This window comes from Tauraco erythrolophus, chromosome 3 (assembly GCF_009769465.1).
Source record: "Tauraco erythrolophus isolate bTauEry1 chromosome 3, bTauEry1.pri, whole genome shotgun sequence".
In the NCBI taxonomy this organism is placed as follows: domain Eukaryota; kingdom Metazoa; phylum Chordata; class Aves; order Musophagiformes; family Musophagidae; genus Tauraco; species Tauraco erythrolophus.
The window spans coordinates 9,155,836-9,178,493 of NC_141467.1; positions in this window are offsets into that span (position 1 = coordinate 9,155,836).

Sequence of the window (22,658 nt, forward strand, 5' to 3'; positions counted from 1 at the left end):
CTGTGCCCATCGCTCCTGCATGCCTCGTGGTATCTGCAGGAATGGTAAATTAATTTAGGTTTTCAGTTAGTACACAAACTCCTGTATCAAGGCCAGAAAAGCGACACTTGCCTATCTCAGAACTAATTGCAGCTGTATTTAGGAATTTGCTTCTTTCATCCCAGACACACGGCCCGACAGAAATTTGAGCCCAAGTGGAAGATTGGTGACTTTGACAGACTCAAACCCAAAACCTAGCCTTTCGGTCTAACAGCAACAGCAGGTCTTCCAGGATCCAGAAACAAAACCTAATTTTCTGCATCTATATCCCAACGAAGGACAAAATTCTTGCATTCTGATAGGGTTCACCAGGCAGCCCTTGCTGTAGCCTCAGTCCTTCTGTCACAAGTCCAAACACAACCACAATGCCATCATTAACTCCAGGTGTTTTAAGAGATGTCTTAATAAAAACCCCAGATCTGATTTCCCTCAATTGTCCCTAATCTGCTTACTATTTTTGTGGCCTTTGCAGCAGGTTCCTGTAATGAACAAGCCTTCTCTGATCCTTCCCTCATAAAGCACAAACCTGATTCCAACCAAACGTTGCCTTAAACTAAGAGAGGTAGCCCCCACAGCAGTAGACCTAACTTGCACTACAACACTACCTTCATGCTACAGGCCTACAGACCCTACAAGAACTGAAAATATATCTGCAGCCTAAATTGTTGCCCGTTAGATTTTACTATGTGCTAAACCTCATCCTATTTCAGTGGTGCCTACAAGATTCACATATTGGGGGTTGGAACTAGATGATCTTTAAGGTTCCTTCCAACCCTAACCATTCTATATAATGTCAGCAGTCCTTGCCCTTCTTTTCCTAACCTTAAACTGAACCATAGCTGTTGTCAGTACCACAGCCATTGCAAAACCCAATGGTCCTGGAACCGCAATTCTGTAATCTCATTTCTCTCACACTCTAATCCCAATCTTCAGCCTAACCATAGTTTAAAGTTAAAAGACATGATGCCGCCATCCTGTGAGTATCCTGCACAATCTCCTTGCAAACTAGTACTGTCCTCCTTGTTTCATGTTCCGTAGAGGATTAAGATGGTCACACAATTCTCCATCCAGTTCTCTCTCACACCTTAGCTCTGTCCCTAAGGCAAACACTAACTGTAGCCTTAACACAAGAACTGTTCCTGCTATGATCCAAAGCATGTACAGTCCAATTTTCACCTTAATCTGGCAGAAGTGACCCTGGCCATTAACAGATCTAAATAAATCCTGTAACCTATATTACAATCATTCTACTACTACATTAGCATCCTCAATTTAAGATGGCAATCTCAATAAAGTTTAGGAATAAATAGAGTTTTCCAGTCTATTCTTTCCTCTAACCCAGCTGTATCACTAACGCTAACACTATCACAAGAAGAGAACCTCTACTATTGAGGGCTAACCCCTCAAAATTCAGTTTTACCCTTTCATCCCTGCCAGCATCAGACCTTTTCCCACTTTGGTGGTCCTGACAGAATCTAAGGTGCAATTTTCCAGCCTTAGGATTCCTCAGGAGTCCTAACCTAAATACCAGAGAGGTGATACCTTGCCCTTCTGCAACTAACTCTGGTCTGTTCAGTCCATTGTCAACACAAGCCTTTCTTTTTGCATGGAGTACCCTGTGAAAAACAAACAGAGGCCTCTGACTCTTGGATGGATGATCTCTTTACTATCTTCTGACCAAATTGGGGCTAATTTGGTGCTACCAGCAAGTCTATATCTTACTTCAGCAGCTCTCAAAGATAAAAACATTTTCCAACTGTTTCTCGGTCTTTATCATCACTTTGACTCTAGATTTATCTCAAGAGAGATGACCTCTATCATATGGAAATGAATTAAAGACCATTTGAACACTTCAGTGTTCAAAACTGTATTGTATACTTCTCTCCTAAACCATATGTCAACCCCAAATTTTAGGCTGCCACCCAAAGGAGGTGACCACTAAGACCGCAGAAGCGTAGACCTTTCAGATTGCACCCATTTCAGGTACATTCTGGCCTGATTAGGGTTTGTGTCTTTGTGCTAGGTTTGGGGGTCAGTATAGCAAAGCTTGAAGAGCAAAGATCATCTGTGACACCTGTAGGTACCATGGGAAACTGGTGAAGCTGGATGAATTTTGAGATGAGGATGAGTCTAAGAGTTAGCTGTTGGTTGGATGGTGTTTACCTGGCTATGCTGGATGTATGAACAAGTTTGCAGTCAGAATAATGGGTTTGAAGATTTCAAGGCTTGGACTGTACAGCATCTATTGTGCTGCAGGGAGGTCGGTGGGCAGCTTCACCAATGTTGCTATCCCAATTGCTTGAGATAATATGTATTTTATGTTCTGGGAGGGGTCACTGGGATGACTTACTGCTAGGGATCTGGTTGTGGCTTTGGAATGCAAGTGTGGAAGAAACAAATTTATTCCTATATCCTGCAAATTTTGCAGTATTGATGCCACTGGTGAAAGTGCGACAGTTCAGGCAAGTGGTGAGAACATGTGGAAGGAGGGGTGTATAGGTAGAGCATTCCTGGGAGAGATGTGAAACTGGGGTTCCTAAACCCATAAAGAGATTTGGAAATTTAACCTGGATCACCCGTGTCCTGGTAAGTACCACAACAGTAGACCACTGTAAAACCTGAGAGAAGTATCAGTCTCGTAGGTGGCTATTTTGGCATTTTCAGGATCTCAGTTTTGAATCAAAGTAGAGTGTAGGCACCGAGGTCCTGCTTCACTCTTTTATATTGCTGTGAGTCTCTCCCAGGTATGTCGATATTGTTGCTGAAGGATGTTGTAGCTGACAATTACCTTCTGTGTAATTTTAATGGTTTTAAAAAACGTAAAATGTATCTGAAGCTATACATTAAAAAGTGGTCCAGTGTTTCTTCTGGAACCTAGTAGCGTGACTTAACTGGAGGAAGCCCCAAAAGCTATCACTTACAATTAATTGTTTTTACTCAGAGATTTTGTGTTTTTGCTGTCAAGGTAAGATAGAGTAGGCAACTCGCCAGCTTAGAGTAGACAACTCGCCAGCTTACCAAATGGTACCACTCACTGGTATCAGCGTAACTGTATCATCATGCTTTTTATTTATTTATGAGCACCATATGCCTGTCATGTCAGAAACCAGTGGATGTCGTGTTCATTCATTAGGTTTCTGAAAACAACAAAGACCTCTGATTGTGTTGCACAGCATTCATTCTTGCTAGTGCTTTATTTCAGAAAATAATAGTGGTCTTCAGAACATTCAGTATACCATCAATTAAACGCAGTTGGATTTTCTGTATATGTTTATATATACCTATACCTATACCTATACCTATACCTATACCTATACACATATTTTATTTGCTAACACTATTACTAGAATGCCTAGGCTCTGAAACTCCATGGGTTTTAGGTAGGGCTGAAAAGAAAAGTAATTACTTCTCTGTTAACCTAGTGAGACGATCAGTTTGGTCAGTGAGACATTTCTGCTGAAGTTCCATAATGCCATAGCTCCGTGAAAGCATTCAGCTAATAACATTAGGCATGGCTTTGTCTGCTAATCTGTGCACTTCCACCAACCACATCCCGTTACAGAGAGGAGCAGAATATCTAACCTCTGCTCTGCTCAGTGTATGTTACATGGGCAACAGTTTGACTTTGTCTGGGGAGGCATAAAGTACAGTAGTAGGTAGTACGCTTATGTTCTTAAACAGATCACAATGTGAGAAATTTCAAAACCTCGCCGTCTTCTTACTCTTCTTGCTGATGTACCATCTTTAGCTATGATTAGTTCTTCAATTGTCAGTTTCTGCTAAAAATTTTCTAACTAGGGAAACTTCCACCAGCTCTCTTCTAATAGTGTGTCCCCATTATAACAGATTTCATCATAGTTTTTTTTTTTTCTTCCTGAAACCTACTAATCTTATTATTTTCTAAAGTCTCTTGCTATCATATCTGAGCACTAATCCGCATGATCTTTGACTATTGCAATCTCCTTATGCCCTATTAAATCACCACTTGTAGACCACCAAGGGTAGTTTCTATCTGACAGGAATATTCTTCCCTGTAAAGGGCAGTGGAGGAGGTGACAAAGAATTTCAGTGATTCAGCAAATAAAATTCAAAGCTTGTGAAACTGTGGATGCAAGATATATTGCCTATATATAGGAAAGTAATAGGCATGTCAAGTGAAGCAGAGGCGAATGGTAAGCGTACCCAGAAGGTTGAATGCATTCATAATGGTTACAATGAGCACATGCTGTTGGTAGGGGAACACATGGAAAGGAGTAGTAGGAAAAAAAAAAAAAAAGGGAAAAGGTTTATGAATACCAAATCATGAGTGCTATACTGAATAGTGCTTCCCAGTGCTAGAACAGGTCAGAAGGTGGAATGAGGCTAGTGCCTGGCATGAGCTGAAGCTGTCCTATGATGCTGTAACGGAGGGAGCGTTGACGCCAGAGGCTGAACCTGCAAAATCACAAAGCTCCCACACCCACCATGTGACACGCTGAGAGTCAGGAGAACAAAGGTTCTTAATGTCAACAACAAGCAAGGCAGTTGTGCAGGGGAAGGAATAAATGTGGATTTTTAGACTGGCCGAAGCTTAGAAATCAGAGTGTGAAACACTAAACTCTTGTATTTACCTGTCCTGGTCACAGGCAACTAAGAGACAGATGTCTGACAACTCTGTAAAATCCCATTGATGTTGATTTCTGTGGTGTAACAGCTGGGTGACTCTAGGCTAAGCATAGCTCTTTCTGCCCAACTCCTGTGCATCTTTAAAATGTTGTGCACCCACCCCCATCGTGATACTGGATGGAAAAATTAGTGCTGAGCTGCCTGCTGAGCCATATACGTGTAGCCTGGACTGATACAACCACATAACTCATTGCTTGCTTATATTTTGTATGCAAAACAAGAACTCCTGCTACAAAGAGTATTGTTGAGAAATAATTCTCAGCCAGTGTAAATTGGTGGAGCTCTGCTAAAGGCAAAGAAACTGAACGAAAATTACATAGGTTATGTCTGGCCTTCAGTCAAGATAAGCAGGGAAAAAAGAAACAGAAATACGGGGATGCTGGTGAAAGACAGAAGCCACTAAAACCTCATCAGTTATTATTACAGGGGATTAAACTGGCAGTTGACAAGCTGTACGCTAGACATTAGCCTCATAGCACAGTGCACATCTGTTAGTAGAAGCAGGGTAGTAGAAAGGAAAAAAAAAGTGGATAGGTGGATAGGAATGCAGAGAAGAACTCATTCAAACACGCTTCAGCTCCTTCAATTCTTAAGCCATGTTGGAGAAATGTTACTGGGGAAAGTCCTTCGTGAGCACCCAATTACCCATCAGATGAATATCCTGTTCGGCAGCTCTGGATTCAGGAATTGCCTTCTCTGTGGCCTTGTGCACTCTCGGCTTTCAAAGGAGTGACTTGCACATTTCTGACAGGGAACTGAAAGGCTCTAATTTATGGCCAGGAGATACCACATCCTCATTTGCCAAGTTCAAGCCAACACTTTTTTTTTTTTAAAGGACATCGTTTTTCTCACATTGCTTGTACTGGGGAAACTGAATTTGCAAGCAACTTGGCTTTCATCTAGCCTCTGAGGCAAAGTGTTCCTTTGCCTACTTTTAATTAAGAGAAAAAAAGGTAGTTTCTGTGTTCTTCAGCCCTCACCCAGGGACGTGTCTACTAAGGGAGAACAGAGGGAGAACTGCTCCACACAACTGTCCTCTCCCTTGAAGGCATCCTGGGCACGAAAGCACATGGAGGAAGAGAGGATGGATTAAATTTGTGCTCTGTCTTCTTCACCCAGAGTCTTTTACTAGGGCTGTGGAGTCCCTCGTGTTGTGACTCAGACACTGAGATTAGAGCTTGAGACTTCCTTTGCAAGTGCTGGAAGAGAGCGTTTAGGAGGGAAGATGGACTTCAGCCAGAGGTCATCCCATCTGCATGCTGTCCTCTCTCAGGATAGACAGTATATTGCCGATCTCACCCATAACGTGCAGGTGAGATGTGTTGTAGGAGTGTGTAGCTTGTTTACTAGTTCAACCATGTGTTCTGATCCAAAGATATTATATGTTGCTGTCGAGTATTTTTAGTCTCAGTTCCTAATACCCAGTTTACTTTGCAGTCTTGGTTTCTGCAACTAAAAATAACTGCAAGACAACAATAGCTCCTAGGTGGTTCCAGTTTTTGGATGAAACACAATTTTTTTAAAAAAAAGTAGCAACGTGTGATGGTAGTTTGGTGCCTTAATTCCAGAAGGATCTTGGAGAGTTTTACTAGCCTGTGCTGAGTCTCACCACCTGCTGCTGTGGTACAGCTAGCTCTCCACTGTCACACAGCATTCCTCTTCTTCAAGGACTGTCAGAGCAGATTATCTTTTTTAGTTTAGAGATATTTTTTTTTCTGGCTGGGATTTTTTTTTTTTTTTTGGTAGGTAGAATGAGCTAGGTTAAAATTTAACGCAAACACTGAAGTGGAATAAACTTCCAGCTGAGAAAGATCGTGGAGGCTTCCTTCACACCTCTCTTGAACGTCAGGATCTCTATAGTACGTTCTCTTGGCAAGGTGGCACCTGCAGGTACGCAGCATTTCTCCCATCTTCCTGTGGTATCTGAACAGAAGTGACTCAGAAGGGAGGAGCTCTGCCTGCACTGAATCACCATTGCTTTCTATATTTATCCTACAAATTTAGAAGTCAAATTCAGTCAAAAATTATGTTTAACCTGTAGGATCCTAACCCTGAGGGCTACAGCTTCAAAACAACGCAGCAGGTTGTGGGAGCTTTTTTGTTTGTTTTGCAGTGCACGTGGAAATTTGAGCATGTTACTGCTTGAGCAGTGGGAGTTTTGTCAGTGTAGTGTCTACACACTCATTGCTGCTGAGGTTTTTAAGCATTCTTATAGCCTTTATTGTCCTCGGTTGGAAAAGACATAACTTTTGCCTTTAAAAAGAAGTAAAAAAAAAAACCTTCTGACTTTGTCATGAGAATAAAAATAGTACCATTTGGCTGGTTTGCGATGTTTGTTCCTTAGTCTTAAGTTTCACAGTTCATCTGAGGTGTGAGGTTATGAAGAAGTACACAGAAAACGTGTCATGCTCTAATGCCTCCATTTTCACCTCTGGAAAGGACCTTTGCTAAGACACTACAGCAGCTAGTGCTGCAGAAAAGGTATCACATTGCCCTTTGGTTAGCCAGGTACAAGGATCAAATCGGATTTAATTCTACTGAAGAACTCTCATGGCTTTGAAAAATGGACCCTGTGAACATGAAACAATAAAAATTTTGCACTAATTGCATATAAGACTCATGCATGGTGCTTGGATTTTCTAAGACACAAAATGTAGGCTGTCTTCAGTCCTAAGATAAGCATCCTGCCTACCCAATGAGCACTTGTCAAGGCCTGTTAATTTACACTGAGGTTTACCAATTCGTTATTTTTTAAAACTACAGTCTGGGCAAGAATTTTTCTGAGATTTGATCATTTTACCAAGATCTGTTAAGGGGTTTAGCAAGGTCAGGTAAGCAAATACCAGTCCACTTGCTGACCTGAGCTTGCACATTGCCTTCCCACTGGGAACTGTAAGTACCTTTCAGTGCACTGTCTCCTTAGGGAACTTGGAAAAAGGTAAGAAGTACTGGATCTGCTGCAGGAGTGCGTCTGGGACTTTGGTGAGGTCTGTGCAAAACTGACTTGCTGTCTGATCTGTACATATTCTGCCATTTGACTAAGCCTGGACTAGGCAGGTTTGCCTCACTTCGAAGCACAGTAGTCATTTAGGGCCTAGAATGCAATATCGTCGAATCAGAATTACGAGAACAAATTGGATTTCTGCACATAGATAATCAGGATTTTGCTATTCTGGCTTGCTAGCTACTGTCATACACAGACTGCCATGCATTCCATATTGAAAGCAGGTGTATTAAATGAAATATCAAGAACACAAAAACTTCATATTAAAGCTTATTTTTTTTTAACCTCCCTGGGGAAAAACCTTGGTCATTTCAGCCTATCAGCTATTTCCTTGGTATTTATTTTTTTCTGTTCATCTTTGAAACTCAATAAGGAAATAAAATACCAACATAAATAAATGAAGAAGAAGGTTTCTCAACACCAATAAGCTAGACAAAAGAAACAGAACACTGGAGAATGTTTACTTATTCATGATATCTTCATGAATGCCATACTTTGGAAGGAATGGGAGATTTTTGTTCATGTTTGACTCTTGAGCATGTTAAGTGGGTTTTATTAAAATAGGAGTGGGGGACAGTGAGGTTGAAAAAAACAGAGAAGCTAAATGCAACCAGATTGGAAGTTCATGTGAAATACTAGTAAGAGAAATTTTTTAAAGTCAATATTATATTCAGGGAGTTGGGGAAATATTTTCATAATCTTATTTAAGGGGAGGAAATCTTTGCGAAAGGATGCATGGTTGTGTGGTGGAAGTACAGAGTTTATTCTGGGACGTTTGTTCTGTTCTCTTCCCTGCTCTGTAAAAGCGTCCTGTGTAAAGTTACAGTGGTTTTGTCTGTGCTGTTATCCTGTTTAATAGGCATCTTCTTCAACAGGTGAGAAGACCCCTTGAAAATCATGAAATTCCTTATAATGAGTTCAGTACATGCATAAGCGTTTTCAAGATTTCAGAGTATCTCTGTGGTTCAGGTCCATACTGCCTGTCTCTCTCTGTGAGTGCTTTGCGTTAGTGTGTAGCACAGGGAGTTCTGGCTCAGGGTTTCTCTGTACTACCGTGACCCTGGAAGCATCAGGAAAACAGTCCTAAAAGTGAAATCCAGATATTACACAACAGTTTTCTCATCTGGCTAATTGAGAATTGTCAGCAAAGTACAAGACGATAGAAGCAGGGAAAAACAACCCCCTGTACTGGCAAGGGTATAAATTAAAATGTCACATCTGTGCTTGTCACGTGAAATTTCTCAGAGCTCCATCTTTGCAACGTGCTGCGTAACTTCCCTTACCAGAGAAGTTTAGGGGCTGGGGTCGTGTCCTGCCATCTTAAATCTACGCGAGGCGAAACCACGCCGCACCTCGTAGGACTGGATTCAAGAATCCAGTCGCTAGAGCCTGTTTGCTGTTGGTATGGTCTGTCTAATGTCATTTCAAGTTATCTGATAGCAGTTCTTAAAATGCTGGCAGTTTCCATGCTGTTAGGCAAATGAGGCTTAGAAGAATTAACATATATATATGGTCAATGACACAATACGGAGCAATATATGTGTTTTTCATTAAGTGGTTTCTTCTTCTATCCCCAGGATTCCCTTTGCATTTATTTACATTTTCATTATTCTTGTTTAAACAGCATGTGCATTAGAAAACAAATGTCAGATAACCCCACATTGCAGTTGTCACCCCATTAACAGTCACGTTGGGGGTGGGGGTACCCTCTCAATCCAACCATAAGGACTTCTAATTTTTATGAACTACTTACTCATGGGGGGAAGTGAGGTTATTCTTTGCTATAGGACAAGTCTGATAGCATTTACTTTCACTAGAAATGCTTGCTTTTTTAAAGTGTATTAAAGATAATATCATGCCAACGGTCCAGCTGTGAGCTGCCAGTGCAGCTGGGGCTGCTGCTGTGAGTGCCCATGTGGATGAGAGGTCATTGGTTTCCTTAGCTCGCTCTGCTGTCCCCAGAAGGTGACTTGTTTCAGGAGGGACTTGAAAGCTAAAGATTAGAGGGTGAGTAGTCGTGTCAGCTCCAGCATTTTGTTACTGATTTTCTGAATGCCTTATTTCAACCATAGCTCTTTTACTAGCGTGAATTTCTTACAGTGATGCAAAAAAAACAACCTCAAAGTTTGCAAATCAGAGGCTAACCATGCATTTCCTTTGCTCTGGCATCTCCGTATGGCTCCGCTGCAGCTTTGGTTGTGTGGAGGTTGTGGCTTGAGCTGTACAAACCTAATGCCTCTCTTGCATAAACAAATTTCTTTTCTATTCTCCTAAATATCACGTGATAATTGTAATAAATAAATGAATCTGCGTTGGAGTGTGATTTCAGTCTAAAGCCACATGGCTGAATAGACACAGGTAACTGTGAAGAGACACTTAGAGACGAATATTAACTTTGAATTGTTCATGTAAGCCTGGCAAGGTCAGGCACGCTGGGAGTTAGGAAGGCTGATTTCATATAGAGCCGTGATTGGTACCAGCGTCTAAAAAAGGTGTCAGCTCCCACTGAACCTTCTCCCATGACTGGGGCAATCATGAGCACGTGTACTTTTTTACCTCTTGCCCCAGTGCTAACATGGATTCTTGCACAAATAACAAGACAGCGAACTAACTTTTCTAACAGTGAGGGCATGGAAGGGAGCTCTTCTCTCTGCCAGAGAACTGCTTTCATGAAACTTGTACATTCTTAACTGTCTCTGAGAACTGATCTCCTTTGCTGCATTTCGTTGACACTGCTGATTGATTTTCTGGTCATTAAAGGAAGAGAAAGAGATACCTGGACAGATAGACACTGTGACCACATACCTTTGAGGCCACTGCTTAAAAAAACCCCAGGGAAGTAAAACCAGAGGGGAAACATAGACCTGTCCTGGAAATACCCTGTGATTTGGCAATGGGCAAGATTAGTGTTTGAACCCGTGTTTAAAATGTTGGTTTACCTACTCAAGAAAAAAAAGAAAAGAAAAAAGAAAGAACACTCAGACAACTTCTTGGTATCTTTGAGCTCCACCCAAGTGCAGACAAGCTCACAAAACCATCTGAGATACCTACAGCCAAAACCCACCAAAGACTCAATCCACAAAGCATGGCATTTGCAAAACTGCAAGGAGGTTGTGGCCATGTTTGGCGAGTTCAGAGACTATGCACGGACATGACTTGGACATTTCCCCATGTGCTGCACGTAGGGCCTCATTGTTGTGATTGACATGGCCAGGAGTGTATTTTGCAGATGGGATCTGGCAAAGTGTCAGCACCTTTTATTTTCTATTTTTGCTTAGTGTGGACACAGCGGTCAGCCAAGACTGTCTGTTGAAAACAACAGGTTGGTTTGTGCCATCATTTTTCTAGCCTTGCTTTCAGCTGATGTTAGTGGTGAAGGGGTCACTTGAATATCTGAATTCGGAGTTGGAGCCCATGGAATTTCTCAGTGTAGCAGAGGCTCTTGCTGTACCAGGGAGGCAGAAGGGCAGTAAGAAGGGAAAACAATGGACCCCCATTTCAAGTTCTTAATAATTTTTAAACTAGTGTAAAATACTACTGAAAAGGGGCCTTTGTCTAAAATACTTGGATATTCCATTTATCATCTTACTCCGTAGGAACACGTTCAATAGAAACAAACAAGAAAAGCCCAACAACTTTTGTGATTGTTGGGAACATGGGGAGGCCGTTGCTGATTAGAAACAAAACTGCATCCAGGAAATGTTTGTTGCCACAGTGACCATATTTAGTTGATTCCTTTTTCTGCTGTACAGATCTGATTTAATTAATTCAGATATTTATATATAGCTCCCGTGGGACCAAGACTAATGGCTGCAAAGTAAATTTGCAAAGACTTTGGATGCGCAGCTCTGTATGGACAGATGGAGACCCCGCTTCAGCAAAGCAGAGCGGTTCACGTGAGCACGCAGTTTTAAGCTTTACATCTCACTGAACAGAACCATGGGTGCTTAAACTCATACGTGTGCTGAAATAGTCTGCTGCAGTTGACGGCAGATAGTGAGAATTTATTTCTGTTTTATACTGTGTGGTTTGTTTTGATCTAACTTTCATAAAATCCAGTGGAAATAAGTCCTTAAGTAGTTACACCATTAGTCATACTAGGAGTGGCCAGTTGCTTGCTTGGGAGTTGCTGTGAGCATTACAGAAATATACACCTTATATGTATATACAGGGCATATACACCTTTCCTGGTTTCATGTTCCTTTCACTGATTCCCAGCCTCTGTGAGTCGTTCTCTACAGCCCTTTCCTCCTTATTTTTGTTTATACTAGCTCTAGGGAAATGATTGAAACACATGCATTTTACAATTGCCTAAAAGGGAATTTTTCTGGGAGTGTGCAAATTGAGCATGCGGTATGTGTAATCTCCAGTAGTTCAGGTCCTTTCAGTAAGAAATTCTCTTGAAAGCTTCATCGTAGTCAGGTGTCAAAAGTCTTTCAGCTGCTCTGCATCATTTGCTCGGAATATGAGTTCCACATCCATTGACTCTGTGCTGTCCCAGGTGTTAATTCCGCCTTGTAAATGCAATCACACAGTCAGTTTGGGAGACAGAGGCAAGAGGAAAAGGTTAAGAGATTTACCATTCCTGCTGCTTTTCAGAGGTTTTCTCCCCTGCAGTAAAGCACAACATATGCAAACAGTTCTCTCCACATTTGGCGTATCAGAGGGCATTAGCGTGTTGTCCAGCATTAGGATAGCAAAGGGCAGCTGAAAATTGGGGGAACAGAAGGGGAAAAGTCAGGAAGAAACTTTAAAGTTGTGATGACACAAATTGTCATCTGCAAAGACAACTAAGCAGAAAACTGGTTAATACCTCTAGCATCATCTTCATCCATACTCCTTTCACGTATTTTCAGACCACAGTTTGTATCAGCCATTTGACACCTTTCTTAGCCTTCTGCACTCACACTTTTCTAAAATCTGGCTTTTGCATTGCAAATCTGTTTTTGTCTAAGAGTCAGAATCCAGGTGGCATCTCTACAAAAAAAAGTTGGGTTTTTTTAGTGCACCTCAGCATCCTTGAGGTGCTGTTCTCACTTTCTCCACCCAGAAATTACATGGTCTTTGCCATTTTCTTAGAATTACAGAGACCCAGAGTCCAGGTCCCTCAGGCTATATACAAAAAGAAGATGAATGAACTGAACTTCAGAATTCTTTCACCTGCACTTGGAACCCACAGGAAACAGTCAGGACATCCTGAGATTGCATCTGCAAATGTCCCATGGCAAAATCTATGCCATGCGGCCCCTTATTTCTTTTCACCAAGGCAACACCTGGTCAGGGAGGTTTGTGGTGCAGAACATCCCTCTTGAAGCTGTGCTGCTGGACAGCAGCGAGGTGTCTTCCTGAAGCATTTGTTTTGGAACATCCAAAGGCTCTGGAGTCCTGGTTTCCTTACTTTACCACACCTGGTTTGGGGCAATTTGCCTTCCATTTTACTCTGCTGAAGAATACTGAGGCAGGTTGCAGTGGTCCTTTTCCATGGAGGAGCTTTTCAGAGAGGAACAGCAATCTGGCCAGAATTGGGGTGAAGGCTAGGCAAGGAGGGGTGCCAAAGCTGTCTGTATCCTGGTCCTCTGTCTCACGGGAATGGGGATAACAGTCTCTCCCACAGCATAAACCTTTCTGGGATAATTATTTGATAATTGTGAACTTTTCTGTTTTGCAGACCTCGCTGTAGTTTCCTCTCAGTACGGTTACATTGAACTTAGTGGGAGATTGTTCAAATAAATAAGAAGTGTCTCAGTTTTTAACCCAGTAAGTTCATGTCTTAGAACAGTGATGTCACGACAACCAGATGCTTTTGTTCTCAGTGCGGTATCTATCAAAGATTTGGAAATTTTACATCCCGAAACAGTGCAATTGGTGCGGAAAGGAAGAGTCCTCTTCTACACATCTCATCACACCTCCGGGCGAGGAGGGCCGTTTTTGTTTCAGAAGCCGAAACAGGCAAAACCAAACGAAGGAGGCAGGGGCAGGCATTCCTCTGCCTTGGCAATGCCAGAAAAGGATATGCTGGAGAACCCCTCAGAGGGGACCCAGACAATCCCAGCAGGATTAAGCCGTGATATGCCGTACGCGGTAAGGAGAGCTGAGCCTGGCAGCGCGCAGCCCCGCGAAGCATGGCTCCAGCTTTCTGCGTGCAAGAGGCTGTGTCCGTCAGCTCCTGCGTGACCCCGTGCGCGCTGTTATGACAGCTGTTGGAAACTGTTATGTCAGTGTACCCTTTCGGTCTCTTCAGGAATAGAAGATGCTGTGCTCTTTTGGATTTTTTAATGCCCTGCTTAGTCCGGATCACAAGTTAGTGAGACATTGATAATTTTAACCGTGTGCTGCACAGGCCTATTTGTTTATATTGCTGGGACGTGCTCTTTGTTTCTGGCAAACACTGCCAGAGGAAGCCTACGTGGAAAGCAGCTGGAATAACTTCTTTCCTTACACCTTTATCTTCTCTCCTTCTGCAGAACATTGCTACGTTATCACTGTATTCCTTTAAAAGAAACTCCTCTGTCTGAAGTTTCCTTTTGGCACTGTGTTATTTCTTTTCCAGTAATTTTGTAAGGGACAGTGTCAGTTTGGGCTTTACCTTGATAACAAATGCACTACAATTTGTTTCTGCTCTCAAACTTGCACAAATCCACTGTAATGCCAATTTTGCAGTTGCATTCCCTGCTTTTCTACCCCTGCTGCTGTTTGATTTTCAGAGATAAAGGGAGAAGGTAAATATTTATACATAGGAAACTGCATTTACATAATAAATAAACAGAAAAAGCAGAGAAATAATCCCCCCCTCTGCTCTTTAAGTTTCAGTAACGCTGCATGTAGGCTGTTTCAAAGAGAAGCTGCCTCCTACCCTCATCCCAGCTTCAGCAGACATCCCTTTAACTGCTCGTACTCCTATTTAACTCCTTTGCATAAAAGAAGAACTCCCATTGTGTTTCAGAAGTTCCATATGATATGGAAACCAGATAGGTGGGTTATTTTTTTTTTTTTTTAAAAAAAGAAATGTCTCCTGCCCAACTTTAGTATGGCAAGGAAATTTGATTATCACTTGTTGACAGGCATGCAGGGCATATCAAGTGTTTCTGATGTGTCTATTTTAAGTTAAGCTAGAATTTGTATTTTGATTACGACAGAGTAAAAATACTTGGACAATAGATAGTCTTTGCGTGTGAATGAAAATTGGAATATGCAAGTTATGGTCAGACAGATTTCTATTTGGGAGATGAGGGTTTGGCTGGGTCACTGCCCAGATGTCCTAATTTATTAAAAAAACACAACCAAAAAGCCCATATCGCCCTCCCTCTTGTTACTTTGAAAGAGAAAAACATGATCTCAGCGACACAAAAGAACTAACATGAAATTACTTGTGAAAGACAACTGGAAATTTTCCTCTTGCCCATTTTAGTCAAGTGATAAAGTATCCATCTCCTTCTGCTTAACCATCAGTTTTATTCCACAAGCCTGTATTTCTGCAGCATCGCGAGATGTTTGAAGTGTTAAATACCCTGCGGGTCCTGGCTCCTTTGGCTCGCAGCAGTAACTAACTCACTCTGAGCCAACAGCTGAGACCCAGAACGAAGCTGGTGTGTGGTCAGGAGCAGGGCTCTTCGCTGGCTTGACAGCGTGCTGGAATCAGTTGGTCCCCTTCATGCCTTCGGGAGTCAGCAGCAGCATTGCTGCACAGCCCTCTGCAAGCCACCAGCAGCTGGTTGAAAAAAGCTGAAGTACTTTACATCCCTAGGTCTGAAACTAGGGGTTGTGTCTCTGTGTGGGGTCCGTAACGTTAGGAGCAAAGTAGAGAGCCCAGTTACAGACCATTCATCTGTGCCAATATTTGGGGTCAAGGGCTCACCAGAAATGGAGTCCCAATTTGCAGTGAGGTCATGACCAGAAAACATCTGAACATGGCTAACAAGGACACTAAGTTTAAGAGTAGTCCTCAGCAGAACAGACTGTAAGTGTTGTTTTCCAAGCAGTTGTCATGTGAAGTCTGGAAGCGAGGACCGTGTTGGTCAGTATTCAGCTCGCTCCTTTTGGAAACAGACTGGTTCTTGGAAGAAAAAAAATGTCAGAGGATGTGAATGTTTCTGAAGAGGGGGATGCTGAAATTTTGCTGGATTCAGTGTCTGTTTGGTCTTTATCCAGCTCTGAGCTCAAAAGCAACACTTGTGATAATGCTTTTTCTTCACCATAGAGACAAATGCACCTCCTGAGGGAGAAACAGTTGCTTTGGCATTTCAGGCTGGGAAACCTGTCCTTGACACATGCGCAGGCCCTGATACATGATGTCTTGGCTTTTCATACTTAGGGCTGTCTGGGAGGCTGGCTCCATCCCTGTTCAAAGGCAGTGGCATGCCAGCACCGCAGCGGTGAGGTCCCCAGCAGAGATGTTTGCTCTGGGAAGGCAGCCGGGCACAGCAAATACCATCTCTGTCATCTCTGTGTTAGCTATGGCGTTGTGCACTTGCTCACACGTGGAAACATATTTATGTTAGCAAAAGCCCCGATGGGCCAGGGGGAAAAAAAAAGGAGCTTATGTTGTGTTGTGGCTGCCAGCAGTCACAAACTGCTCCGTGGCAGGAAGCTGAGTGTAAGAATCAACTTTGTTTTCAGACTTGTAGGAGCTGCAGTCTTGATTTGCAGAGCTGCCAAAGACCTGCAGTGCTCCTGCTTTCAGCTGGATGGGGGAGTAGCCATTCTGGAAATCTGTCCAAGGGACTTAAAATCAAACTCCTGGCTAGTAACAGTACTGTACGACTAAATAATGGTGCCCAAAGGGCTAGATAGGAAAAAGCACAGAAAAAGTGACTGGGCAGAGAGGTGATTATGCTGGAACGTAAATCATTAGTATGAGCGATAAGGTGAAGCACAAATAAGGGAACATTCCTGTTCTACAGTATTGCTACTGTGGTTCTGCATCCATAGTCACCGTTTCGTAACACTGGCCGGCCAAGGCTATGTAAAAAACTCGACCCTAACAAATGCACTCTTGGCTCAGTGAAGGTGATGAGTCTCTGACAGTCACAGCGAATTCAATACAGCCAGCTTTACTGCTTGTTTGTGCTTCTTTACCAGTATAATTCTCCTTCAGCAAAATAAGTGCTTACTGACTAGCTAAGAGGTTACAGGCCCATAAAACCAGAGGACACTAAGATCATCTGTAAGATAAGCAATCACATCCAAACACGACCTGTGCCATTAGTATTACTTACTTTTAAAGCATCATTATCCCTGCATTGTTCTCTCTCATTAACAATTAGTGATTCAGGCTGTTGAGAACTTTAATACAATAATCCCTATAAGCTCATCAAGCAAATCTCACACAGTCGCAATGTTGCACACAAGATTTATAAGACGGAACTGGCTGGATGTGAATGTGGGAGTAATGGTCCATAAGCAAATGTGACATAAAAAGAAGCGAGCCAGGAAAAGCAGCCTACTGAACTCAGGAAGCCTAGCTGTAGTGGGAGATGCTGTTATTGCAGAATGCCTTTCATCTTTTGGGGTGGAAGGGTGTCATTTTGTCATAGAAGAAGCAGCAACTGCGTAATGTCCATGGAATTTACATACTGGTCAATGAAAATCAGTCTCTGGTTTTGAAATCATGGAGCTGTATGCAGTTTCCATTTGAATGCTGCATTAGGAGAGCCTGTGCCCCTCCATTCCCTCCCCCTTCTTTCCCTTCTCCTTTTCAGCAAAAAGAGACCTCACCAACAAAGAGAAAATAGATTGAAAGCTCTTGCATCCAGACTCTTTCAAGCAAAGCTTGAGAGAGACTTTGGCACATTATGTCTCTAACATTATGTTCACTGCCCTTAGAAAGCAATAACCAAATACATTCTGCTGGCAGTTAGCAAGTGCAGTGATTTCAACACAGATGAGAGAAGAGAGGACAAAGAAAGAATATGCTTAGAGCATCCCTTTCACTGGGAACCTATGGGCCAGCTGGAGTGTTTACAAAGCTCTAAGGCCAGCCAGCCAGCAGGGAGTTGCAATAATCTAATTTTAATTATGTGACAAAAGCATGAAGAATCATTTCAAGGGCTAACGGAGGAAAATGGTTGCAGCCTGCCAATATTCCTTAGATGGTAAAAGGAGACAAGTTAACTCACAGAATTTAGTTGTTTCTCAAAAGACTAAATGGGATCTATCACAACTGCCAGCCTGTTGTTGTTAGAGAACAAATTGGTTGCCAGAAAAAGGCTTTAGATGTTAAAGAAAGTTCCCAAGAGGCATCTAGGCAGAACAGCAATACCTATGCTCCTCTTCTTAACTAAAAGATACGCTCCACTCGCAAGAAAACAAAGTCCCATAATCACATTGAAACCGGCTAATACGGAATGCGGAGTATACAATTCACTAGGTATAAGCTGACAGACCTTTGATCCAAGTTCTCCAGCATCACAGCCTCTGGCAGGGTCACAGCAATAGACCAGCTGCTTTGCTGTCCCAAACAAAGCACAGTTAATAAACGGAAAGGTAGAGGGAAGGAGAGGGAAAGGTAGAGGGAAGGAGAGAGAAAGAGAAGGGAAGGAGAGAGAAACAGAAAAAAGGAAGGGAAGGGAAGGGAAGGGAAGGGAAGGGAAGGGAAGGGAAGGGAAGGGAAGGGAAGGGAAGGGAAGGGAAGGGAAGGGAAGGGAAGGGAAGGGAAGGGAAGGGAAGGGAAGGGAAGGGAAGGGAAGGGAAGGGAAGGGAAGGGAAGGGAAGGGAAGGGAAGGGAAGGGAAGGGAAGGGAAGGGAAGGGAAGGGAAGGGAAGGGAAGGGAAGGGAAGGGAAGGGAAGGGAAGGGAAGGGAAGGGAAGGGAAGGGAAGGGGCAAAGCTCAAATCCTCCTGCTTTGCACACATCCCAAGCCTTTGGCAGAAAAGGAGTGTTGTCTCCTGGTAATAACAGAACAGAGCTCACAGCAATGAGCCAAATCATTTTGACTCCACTGAGCAGACGGCCATAGTGAACACATGGGGAAACAAGTTACATTTCATGCTACCAGAGGATGAATCCATAGGTTCTTATTTTAGGTTTTTCTTCTTTCTGGATGCACTGCGTCCAAACTTTTAATACAAGAATATCCTTAGTTTTATTGTTCAGTACGACTTCATACTATCATGGCTCTCTTTAATCTGCTGTTGCCTGGGGATTTCATGCTTTGGTTTTATTATTGCTTGAGACATCCTAGTAGTGAACAAAATTTCAGTCTTTTGCAAAGACATTATTGGAAATACCGCGTTTTCAAGCAATTCACATTCGATAATTTAACTGTCACTGGGGCTTCATGGGAAACTTTCATATAATGGCATAGCTTGTTTCAGAGCTTGGTGATGGGCTTGTGCTATTCTCCTTGCCACAGCATCACTTCGATGACAAGGCAACACAGGATGCCAAAAAGTGCAGATAGTCTGGTTTTACTTCTACTCTTCGTTATTCCATGAAGTGAAATAACACACTGCTAAATAAGCGCATGGCTTTCAAGTTCAGGAAATGTTAACCTTGCTCTCCATGTATAAAACCTTTAGTTAAAGTGACGTACCTTATCATAGTTCAGAGCAACTGTAATTTGAAATAGGAGCACACTACCATAATATCTGTGTGTTAAGCAAATGCAAAGTGCGGTGTGTGTAGTTGCTGTTTCAGCAATAGTCCTGTTCGCATCTGGGTCTGCATTTTTGCAGAGAGAGTGTATCATGGAAATAGGATTTGTCTCCTGTATATCCAATGGAAAAGCATGTGAAAGTGGTGTCATATTTATTGTGCGTGTCCTCAAAATTACTGTAATTCTCTCCACAGAATCAATTAGGTCTCTCTGTAGAGTGTCTTTTTAATGAAAGCCTCTACACAGTGCAAATGATTATTAATAAGATATTATACAAATAATTATTATTAAAGTAACAAACTTTGTTAACATCCTGTACTCCTCTCTCCTTTCAAGTGGTCTCAGTAATAATTCCTAAATTGAACCTCAGAGTAGTTATTCTCAACAATACTGCTGGTGGATATTGCATCTGCAAGTTACTTTTCCCCGTTACGTGACAGTGATGTTCTCGTTCTTGATCAACCCCATCATTCAGATTTGCATAACATGAGATCTTTTTCTGTGAATTTAGCCACCCTTGCATGGGATTTTCTTCCAACACCAAGTGCTTTTGGCTCAGATCAATAGTGCCTTTTTGCATTTCTCTGGAGTAGGATTTAAGGTGTGATGTTAGCATTCCTTTGCTTATTTTCAAACTTTCCCAGGTTTTTACGCAGACACCTTGCACACACTTTGAAATATGTCTGCTGTCACATGTTAACATGTTCTGCCATCACACCTTGAATCGAGGTCAGCTTCAGGCACGGATAAAGGAGGCAATCTCCTGTGTCCAGCAGTCTGTCCTCCTCAGTGACTGCCTATGGTCCCTGTGCTGCAGCAGGTAAGAATGAGCTATTTGACTACTACATGTTGCCTGAGCATCAGTTCTTGTTATTGATGACTGAAGATCTGAAGATGTCAGGGCAAGAAAGGGAATAAGGTGAATGAAGCAATAATTACTGTTGTGAGGGCTGGGGATGGTTCTTCCTTGAAGCCAAAGTTACTAATGCATCTCTAGAGAGAAGCTACTGGGGTTATCGAGGGATGTAGCATGATGCTATACTGGATCTTAAAATGTAAAATAAATTTTTTTTTTTGCAGCTAGACAACATCTATTAGCCTGCGGATGCTTGAATTTGGCTAACAGTTTTATGTGGGTAAACGAAACTTTATTTTTGAGTCCTTCTAATTAAGCTTTGAGCTGTTCCTGCCTCTTCAGAACATTTGATAGATGTAAAGTCAGACTGATGAATTCTGGGCAAAGCACTGGACAAATCTAGGAAGCATGTTAGAAAATTGGAGAGTGGGGGAAAACAATATGAGAAGAATTTGGGGGTACCATCAGCTTTCTGATGATATAGATGTTTGTATAAAGGTTTATGCTTACCTGCTGACATGAATAATTCTTCAAATAGCTCTCAAGTCATTGTTTTGTATTCTGCTGTTATTTTCTTAGTAATCTGGTGAGGGACATCTGCAGTTTCTGGAAAATTGCAGCCATTTGCCATGGAATTGGCAAATTAGGGTAGATTTTGATACATAGAGGTGAAAAAACAAGGAAGGGTGAAGCCTTAGAACAGGTGTCATTTTTGAAACAATCCAGTTTAACTTCTCATTTTAAAAGTGACCTTCTTTCATTTTCACGATGAGGTTTAAAATGTAGGCTCTTGAAGCTAGATTGAATAACTCCATATTCAACTCACAGGATTTTTTTTTTTTTATTTATTCAATGCAGAGCCTGAAGTGAAAAGTCCATTATTCAATCAGCTCCAAAGGGTGTGAATTTCAGAAGCCAGAACAGGGAACTGAGATGGGAGAGCAGGGCAGAGTGGAGGGAGTGATAAGCTCATCACTAGCTGTTGGTTGACATTACAAAGATTATTTTTGTCAAGGGAAGAGGTGGAAATATCCTCTCTCCTTTTCTATTTTTTATTCTTTAAGGAAAGCTGAAGTTCATAATGGCATTCCCAAATGCTTAAAAGCTATATATGTCAGCACCCCCCTCTCCCTCCAAGTTACTTTAAGAATCATGAGGCTGTTTTTTAACAATATACTTTTTCCCCTCCAACAAGATAACTTTTTCTCCATCTGGGGAAATGCCTGGAACCCAAAACAGATGCCTTAAGAAAACTTTTCCCCCTCTGTACACACTTTGACTTTTCTAAAGTCAGGAAGGCTTTACATTGGAAATTTTCAAACACCAGAGAAGCCCAGAGCCTTTGTGAACTGCCATCTATGACAATGCTGTCGTATTTCTGTAAGGCAGACAAGGTGCAATGTACCATCCATAGTCAAATAAAAAGGTCTTCTTTTGGGTTACATTGACAGAAGTCCTCAGCAGTCTAATGACTGGTGGGTTATTGTGGAATTATAGTGAAAAACTTCAAAAAGAGTGTATGTTGGTTAAAACTGTTAGACAAAGAAGTATGTACAAACATAGAATCATAGAATCATAGAATGGTTTGGGTTTGGTTTGGAAGGGACCTCAAAGATCATCTAGTTCCAACCCCCCTGCCATGGGCAGGGAAGCCCTCCACTACACCAGGTTGCTCAAGGCCTCATCCAACCTGGTCTTGAACACTTCCAGAGATGGGGCAGCCACAACTTCTCCGGGCAACCTGTTCCAGTGCCTCACCACCCTCAGAGTGAAGAATTTCTTCCTTATATCCAATCTAAATCTGCCCTCTTTCAGTTTAAAGCCATTGCCCCTTGTCCTGTCACTCCATGCCCTTGTAAAAAGTCCCTCTCCAGCTTTCCTGTAGGCCCCCTTTAAGTACTGGAAGGCTGCAATAAGATCACCGCGGAGCCTTCTCTTCTCCCACCAGTTATACATCAGCATTAATTGTACTGAATCCAAAATGTCGTGTAATATAGCCTGATGTTTCAGCCCTACACAAGGCACACCTGCGTCTTTACAAAGGACTGACCTGGAGTCAGCTTGACAGCTCAGATTCCAAGTGGGCTATCTGGTAACTTCATGGATTGAATATAAGCAGGGAAAGAGTCCAGAAGTTTGCCCGCTGCTCCATCTAGTGCTTGTGTTCAGTATCCTATAGGATCAGGAAGTATCTTTTTCTTCTGAACGCTGATATCCTAGGAGAGGCGTGCATATGCCAAGGAGCAGCTTAATTGCTGGAGAGCGCTTGTAGTCCACTGACTTCCTAGTTCATGAGGGCTATCCATTTAGAAAGTCTTCTCTTTTAATGGCCTCTTTTTTTTTTTTTTTTTTTTTCCTATCAACCTGCTGTAGTGAAGAAGTGTTCCCAAAGAATGGCTGAACTGCCTTTGCAAAGGGTTGATCTTCCAAGAACTCTTACCGGAAAAGGAATACGTAAAGCATGAGACTTATTGATCGCTAGAGCCATTGTGATAAAAACAC